We start from the raw sequence: 7,800 nt of genomic DNA, 5'->3' as shown, positions 1-7,800 counted from the left end.
TCAGCTCTCCTCCTGTATTTAGTTTCAGCTAAATGCTAGTTCTGAGATTTTGAGTGGGAACCCAACAGAAAAGTATTTTAGACTAATCTGTATACTATGTTGGAAGAAAATAGGCAAATAAAGAAGACTTAGTGACACCAATCCACAAAAATGTTTCCGCTTCATGATTTTGATAGCTGAAAAAGTTATTGCTTTAAGACAGAAATTATTTCTTGCGTTGTATTACTTAAAATAGAGGACTGTGAGGAATTGCAGAACAGCTTCACTGCATTTGATAATTTGAAAGCGGAAGGCAGAATAAATTTAAAAGTAGCAAGATAAAAGTAATTTTCTCACAATTTGGGTCAGAATCTCTGGGGGAAGAGTGATAGCTGAAGATAACTTAATAAAATCATCTACTCAAACAGTAGAGTAGTTGAAGTCAATTATTAAGATGTTTGAATGAATTAAAAAGATTGAAAAATGCCTTGCCAATCCAGTTAATCAAGAATTAGTTATGTATTTGTAAGATCACATGCAATGAATAAAAGTGCTTATTTTAGGAAGAATTAATGAGTAAAAACCTCAGACTGGATAGACCTAATCTGAAAAAGTTAAATGGAACTCATTCAGGTGTCTTTTGGAGTACCCTATAAACAGTGAACATTTTGAATCTCTTCATGCATAAGCTGTTTTAAAGGCTTGTTGATCTCTATTTCAGTGCAACTCTTCATAAATTTTTAATTATTTTTTGAAACCAGGGGTAATTCCTCATCAATAGTTGCTTAATAATAACTTACAGTATCCTGAATTATCAATATTATTGAAGGATCTGTGCTGCAATGTGCTCTAAAAGTATGGCTATTAAGTTATGCTGGCAGTGATATGGTACTGGTTGAGTTGTAGGAGATGTTGATCAGGGCATATGTAGCTAAAAGTCAGTGCTTACTCAGCTTCTTAGAAATTAGGCGGGGGGAGGTTAAATGGGGAAAGAAAAGATACTGTTGACTAGAAATGTATGGCTTAATGTCAATATATGTAAAACCAGCAATGTTTTCTAGAATTCAGTTTAGTTTGGTGCATTTTAAAGAATTACTAGCTGTACAGTGTGTCATGGGTGCCTTCCAAAGCTGCACTGAGATGTAACAGTGAAATCTTTGCAATCAGATTTTATATAAATACTATACTATCCAATTAATGGTTGCAAACTAATTTTGGAGTGCATGGTTTCCAAAAGAACTGTGTGGGACCCTGTGCACAGAATTCCTCCTTTCAAACAAATATTTGTTGTACTGCACTGTTGTCTCTCTACAGTTGATCATACAGCTGTTTATTTCTTCATATTCTGTTTTGACTCTGAATGCTGCATGCAGAATAGCAATGACTAGTGGCAACCCACGAAATTGTAGTAGTAATTTCCTCCACCCCCGGAAGTTGCTGGGACAATGGATCTTTAAAACATATGAAGGAAGCCCCTTGTAGGCGGTATAGAGAGAAAGCACAGGTATATAGGAATCAAGCAAAGTTCAGTATAAATTATATACTTGCACTGAGAAATAGGTAATGAAAATTATCTCATCTGATCCTGTGTGATAATCTGTTGCCTTTACTCATCAGTTATCCACAGAAGATTTTTCACATATAGTGGCTTAGATGTGAGATATAATCCCTATTATGTGCAACATCAGGAAATGTAGAACACTAAAAATAAAGTATGTTTGTCTCCATAGCACAGTGGAATGAAAACAGATGGTAGGCAACACATATGGCTGCCAGAAGCTGGGAACACCCATTTGCAGAGTTCTTGCAGCTCAAAACAAAACAAGCCAAAACAAAGGAACTCCAAGGGGGGGCAGAGATTGTTCCAGGCAGATATCAGGATATCTGTCCTCTTCTCCACGCCCACACTCCCCATCTCTACCTTTGATTGCTTAAGCTAGGAATGGAAGTATACTACCAGTTAAGAATTTGATGTACCTTCTTAGGATTTGTCAAAACTTAAGGTTTGTTAAGTACAGACGTTATTTAAAATAAATCTTTGATTTCCACCATAGGTTCAAACCTCTGGTTTTGGACAAAATTTAAAATTTTGCCAGTGTTCTGTAATCAATTCAACAACTTAAAAGAATGTGTCAATGTTCAAAGAACTTCTGTATCATTGCTTCACATCATATGGAGGGTCAAGAAGCAAATTACAGACAGGTGACTTCCTTAAATACAGTTGTTGGAATAGACCTAGGTCCTAGCTGTACTTTGAATATTTTTTTTTAAAGTTATTCAACATTATTGGCAGTAGTCCAGCTTACTTTGCGCTAGCTCTTAAGGTTCTTTTATAGGGTACTGTCGTTGCCAGCAGTGCTTTATGCCTTGCAGCTTATGGCCTCTCTAAACAATAATCAGTGATACTATGTTTACTGATTGTTGGTCAAGTAGTGTTGTCAATGTGGGTAGAATGAAACAGTAATAGCACTAATATCTGGGATAAGATAATGTGCTTTATGCTAATCTTGAATATTTAACCCAAGGAGAAGGACAGTAAAGAGTCTGGGGAAAGAAAAAAAAAGTCTTTAGTAGGTTGATACAGTTTCTTCTTCCCTGAAGTTATTAATTTCAGGAGCAGAATTTTGAGACTCCCATCCTATAATATGGCACTTTGGAATGGCCAAGTAACAAGCCAAGGTCAAACAGCCTCAAGTATCTGTATTTTAGGTGTACAGATGTTGTGAAATGTGTAAGGGTCTAAATGTGACTGTCTGCCTGTCTGAATAAGAGAACAGGATTTTTTCCTTTGTTTAGATTTTTATGTTTATTCTTGGGATTTGTTTTTTTTATGGTAAGCTTTGTAATTAGGCTATTAGGTTCGTTTATGATCAGCCTGCTTCAGTTTGTGCAGCTTTATCTTTTCCTAAACATTTTCATTTAATTTAAAATACATTTTAATTTGCTTTTAATTTATATAGAGGATTGCAACTATGACAAAAATTAAGTTAGTTTCTTTAGTTTTATTTGGTAAAGAGGAGACAAAAGGGATAGATTAAAAATATTCAAACTCGGCAAAAAAAGAAAGCAATAGTAATGAAAATTGATGGCACCCAGAAACCAACAAAAATACAAGGACTTAATAAAATTTAATGGGGAAAGAAAATGTAATGGACTACATAAGCTAGTGCTGGCAAAAGTAACTTCCATGATTGACCCTGTTTATGAGACGTTTTTCTGTGTGCTCATTTATATTTAGGTCACTGAAAATTTTTGGTAGAAGAAAAATGCTCAGAATAGTGAGCAGCTTTTTTGAAAAGCAGTCTAAGATTTAAGGAATGTCCATTTCTAAACATCTTTTATTTTTACTATTCTAAGCTATAGAAATAATTCTAAAATTAAGAATAGGCTCCTACTGCTTGATATAGATTCATTCCTTTCCTTGCTCACTGAATAATCTGGGGCTTTGATTTTGGAAAAAGTGTGTTTAGTGACATACTGTAACCAAGAGTTTTCAGAGCACACTATCTGTAATGGTTATGAGATTTCAGTATGGTATTGAGCACCTACAGAGTCTTGAAGGACTGAGTCTTAAGTACTGGCTAACTATGACCTTCTGTTAGAGATCTTATAAAGGAGGGAGAAAGATTATTTCACTATGCATTTTCATTGTACTGTTTCAGTGTATGTTCTGTTAATTTGATCCTTTTATTACATAATGCTATGTGTTATTTCATATCCTTGGAACTTCAGTAATATAATGTATGTCTCCTGTACCCTTGAAGTCCCAGGGGAACGTATTCCCCCCCCCAGAAAATCATCAACAAGCAGCTTACCTCTGTCACAATCAGGAGGAAATGCTGGACTTATTTAGATAAGCACTTCGGATAACAACGTACAGACTCCCTTGTGAAACAGTCCTAAGGAAACCAGCTAATGTAAGAAAATGAAGACATCTAAGAGCAATGTTTAAGCAAACTCTTAGTAAAGTAGGTGGAACAGTTGATCACAGCTTCTTAGAGCAGATGGAAACAGCAGCAAAGTACAGAATGGAAAGAGAGAGACTCGCTTCTTCCCTCCGCGTTACCATTGTGATGAGAAGGATAGAAAGTAATGTAATATATGTGTGTCCATGCTTGCATTATATCAAAAGTCAAAATAACGTAGTTAAACTGCAGCAGGTTTTGCTTTTAGCCAAAGCATCAGGGAAATATATAGTATATTAAAAACAAAGTTCACCACTGGCAAAAAGATGTAAAACTTTATTGCCCAAAAGGGAAGTGCCTGTTTGTGGACTGCATTAAGAATTTTGGAACTGTTCTGGTTTGGTTTAGTAAGAAGCATGCCCCAAACTGGTTTTGATTTGGGTGTTTTCTTTTGTTCGGTTGCTCGGCTAGGAGTTTCTGCCTAAGTATACTTACTGATTTCCATGAGGTTAGCAATGATGGTTTCAAAGAAAATAGGCAAAAAAAAAAAATTAACAGATTGGAATTAAAAGAAAAACTGCAATGGAGGTAGCAGCACAAACAGGAAGCGTTAGAGGCTGTGGTTTAATTTTAACACTCGAGGATAGAAAAAAGTAAGCTCAGGTTAATGCTGATAAGTGAATGTCAAATTTGCATCATTTGGGGGTTTGTTTAGCAAGCTAAGCTAATTGTTTCATTTTTTTAATAAATTAAATATTTTTTGAAAGGAAGTGTTATCATCATGGAGCCTTACAAAGGCAAACAGTGCCGTAAGCAAGTTCTTGCTCAAGTGTCTGAACTATGTATGAACTGCCTTTATAAGAACTCATCTCAGCCCCTGACAATATTGTTCATGGTATCAGTTATTTCTCTACTTCAAAGTCAATATTTGATAATGACTTTTTTTTATATAAATCCATTTGATTTTTTTTAACAAAGGTGTGAAAACCCGGGGTTCACATTCAGTGCAATGGATGTTGCAATTTTTCTTGACTATACCCTGTGACTAGCTATATTCTGCAACGTTATAGTTTTGTTTCAGATTTTTAAGGCTTGCCACTAATTCATATTTGTACACTAGTTTATTGCTGAAAAAGAATTAATGAATGACACAAAGATATGAAAAAATGGGCGTTCGTCCAGTCCCAATATATAAATAACCTTCTGAAGACACAAGAAGATTTACGTGCATTTCTGGCCCACAGAAACAAAGTCCGTGATAGGAAACAGACATTAAAGAGAAACAACCGCTTGCCAGACTACATTTACCTCTTTTAAACTTTTTATTGCGTTTACTTCACATACAGGACTGATTACTGGTCATGTGAGGAAATTCAGCCCTTTGCAAATATTCAGTGAAAAATACAAAGTCCATCTGCGAACAGAGCGTGGAGGCAACATGTATGCTAGTGAAAGAGTGGTTGAAAGATTGGGTATGTGGAAAAAGAGAAAAGGAAATAATATAATTAATTTTTAAAGAGCAGGAGATTTACTGGCATGTGATAACAAATTCAGTGGAAATCACCTAGAACCTACTATACTCCAAGAATTGAACGTTAAATCCATAACTGGGGAATATTTTATTGAAAAAGCTGTATGGAAGAGGCACTCCAGTCATGTAATGTTGCTTGTGAGTCAAGCAGGAGTCAGCACTAGCACTACTGATCAGTGGATTTTGTATTTAATACATGTTAGAATGAGAAAACCAGCACTGTAACATAAGATTAGCTATGTTAGTAATAAAATGGACATATTCTATGGTGCAGCATAATCAGATGCTTTGGCCATCTTTTGGAAGATTCTCTTGATTAACATGTGATATCAGTTACCTCCTGGGGTAACCCTCCCTGTTGTCTTCACTGTTAAAAGCCCTTCCACATTTCCCTTCTTCTAAACTTGTGGTTTGCATCCTTTGAAGCAGTCTCTGCAGTGCAGATCAAGGCAACTTTCAAGTGAGTCACAGGTAAGATACGGAGGCTTCCACACCATCCCTGGATTCTGTCCATTTCTTGCTTCCCGTGTACTGCAGGCTGTTGCTCCAGCCCCATACAGCCTCCATGCATTCCCCAGCTCATGATAGCTGCTGTTGCTTCTCTGGTGGGCAGTGGGAGGAAGCAAGCCATGAGGATGACAGTAGCAATTGTCTGCTGAGTGAGTTCCTTGAATGTGGTCTGCTGAATCTGCCACGGCCTTCATTGCTGCGAGATTTTTGTCCACCTTGTATCATTTTAGTTCCTATTTGCTTTTTGTGTTCCCCCTCCCAGTATATTCACAGGACAACTGAATCCTCAGCCCGTATCATTCCAATATCATGTCCCTCAGTAATCATGCCTTGCTCTGGTATCTTCCTGTGTTCCAGCATCGCTGCAGTTCCCCGCGGGTCTACTGGGCATCAACTGCAGCCCGCTGCAGGCCTGGTGACATAGGCCTTTCCTCACATCTTTTTGAGACTTGCTGTCGTCCAGGAGCCCAAGAGGTGAGGGAGGTGGTGTAAGGGGCCCACAAAGCAGGAGAAAGAGAAGCAAGAGTTGTTCTAAGGGACGGACAAAAATTAGAACCTGATGTTTTAGTATGTTTATGCATATAGTTCAAAAGGGCAATGGTGCTCCCAACCAAATTAAATCAGCAGATTTTACTTCTTGGGGAAATTGTTCCTCACACCTCACAGAAACACTACAGAACAGCTGTAGAAATTGCACTGGAAACTCAAAGAACTGAATGAAGGATTATACATTATGTTTGCATGCTATGCTACGGATATCTATTGTAAGGATATGAATACTGTTAAACTTTCAATTTAACTCCAGAGGATGACCCAAACAAATACTGAATTGAGAATAATATTTTTATTTCATGCCTTTTTGAAGGATTAACTATCGCTTTTTATAATCCGCCAAGTCCTGCAGGAGTAAATATGCAAAGCACGGCATCTAATCTATTAACATGGTAATTCATTTAGAGGGAATTTTGCAAGTAGTTTCACCTATTATAGTGTTTGCATCTTCATGCTACTCTGTTACAGAACCTGTTAAGCAAGCCATGTCTCTGGTGTAGTTAACAACCCTGGAGGGAGCACCAGCCTTACGGATCATGGGATATCCCATCATGAACAGCACGGGAGTAGCGTGGATCAAGGGGGGGATGGCAGGCGCTGCAATCCTCATTCTGCTCATCAAATGCAGTATTTGATAACTGATCATAAATTAGCAGGGGAGATTTAAACATATAAGCAGAAGCTGGAGAGAGGCTCGGGAGTGCTGTGTTCTGTGTGTGCGCCCCGTGGGAGTATGTCTATTTTAATGGGCGGCTTGGGCGCGCTGTGTGCTGTGCCGCACTACGGAGCCGTTTGGCTTTGTGGCTAAAAGCAGTCATGCTGGTTTGGTGAAGCAACTTAGAGCTGGAGCATGTGCCTTGGGTTATGTTGGGTTGGAGCTTGTGCTGCGTTCCCATGGGTTGGTTAATGTGCCGGCCTCTATGGCCTGTAACTGCTCTGTCTTTATAGTAATCTGAGAGTGGGCACGGTTCCTGCTTTGCTGTACTTTAACTAAACAACTGTCAGAAAAGAAAGGATTGGTTTTTGAGTTCAATTCTGCAAGCAACTCAAAATTAGTAGCTTTCATTATTTAGGAGAATGGATGTTGTGATCAGAAAGCTGAGAAAAACTTTACATTTTATTTTGAGAATTAAATGTCACAACAAACAATACATATGTAATTGATCTCTTAAAATTTAGCTATTCTGTGACTTCAAGTAATTTCATTGTGTTTTCAGTCTTTATGCTAGTATGCTCTTTCATCATCATTGCTCGTGTCCTGGAGAACTAAGTCCAGAATATTTTGAGAAAAATTATAGAAAATAATGAGCAACTGAAAAAAAA

At 37.5% G+C, this 7,800-nt stretch overlaps 1 long non-coding RNA gene across 1 annotated transcript; it reads left to right on the top strand.

Moving 5' to 3' along the window:
- Window positions 1-2,954: 2,954 nt before the first annotated feature.
- Window positions 2,955-7,800, top strand: LOC142405563 (uncharacterized). The gene is made up of 3 exons (XR_012774230.1): window positions 2,955-5,886; window positions 6,283-6,399; window positions 7,695-7,800. It is a non-coding gene; the product is annotated as an uncharacterized LOC142405563 (long non-coding RNA).

This window comes from Mycteria americana, chromosome 2 (genome assembly GCF_035582795.1).
Source record: "Mycteria americana isolate JAX WOST 10 ecotype Jacksonville Zoo and Gardens chromosome 2, USCA_MyAme_1.0, whole genome shotgun sequence".
In the NCBI taxonomy this organism is placed as follows: Eukaryota; Metazoa; Chordata; class Aves; order Ciconiiformes; family Ciconiidae; genus Mycteria; species Mycteria americana.
The sequence above is the reverse complement of the archived record's forward strand: the minus strand, read 5'-3'. Positions and strand labels throughout refer to the sequence as shown.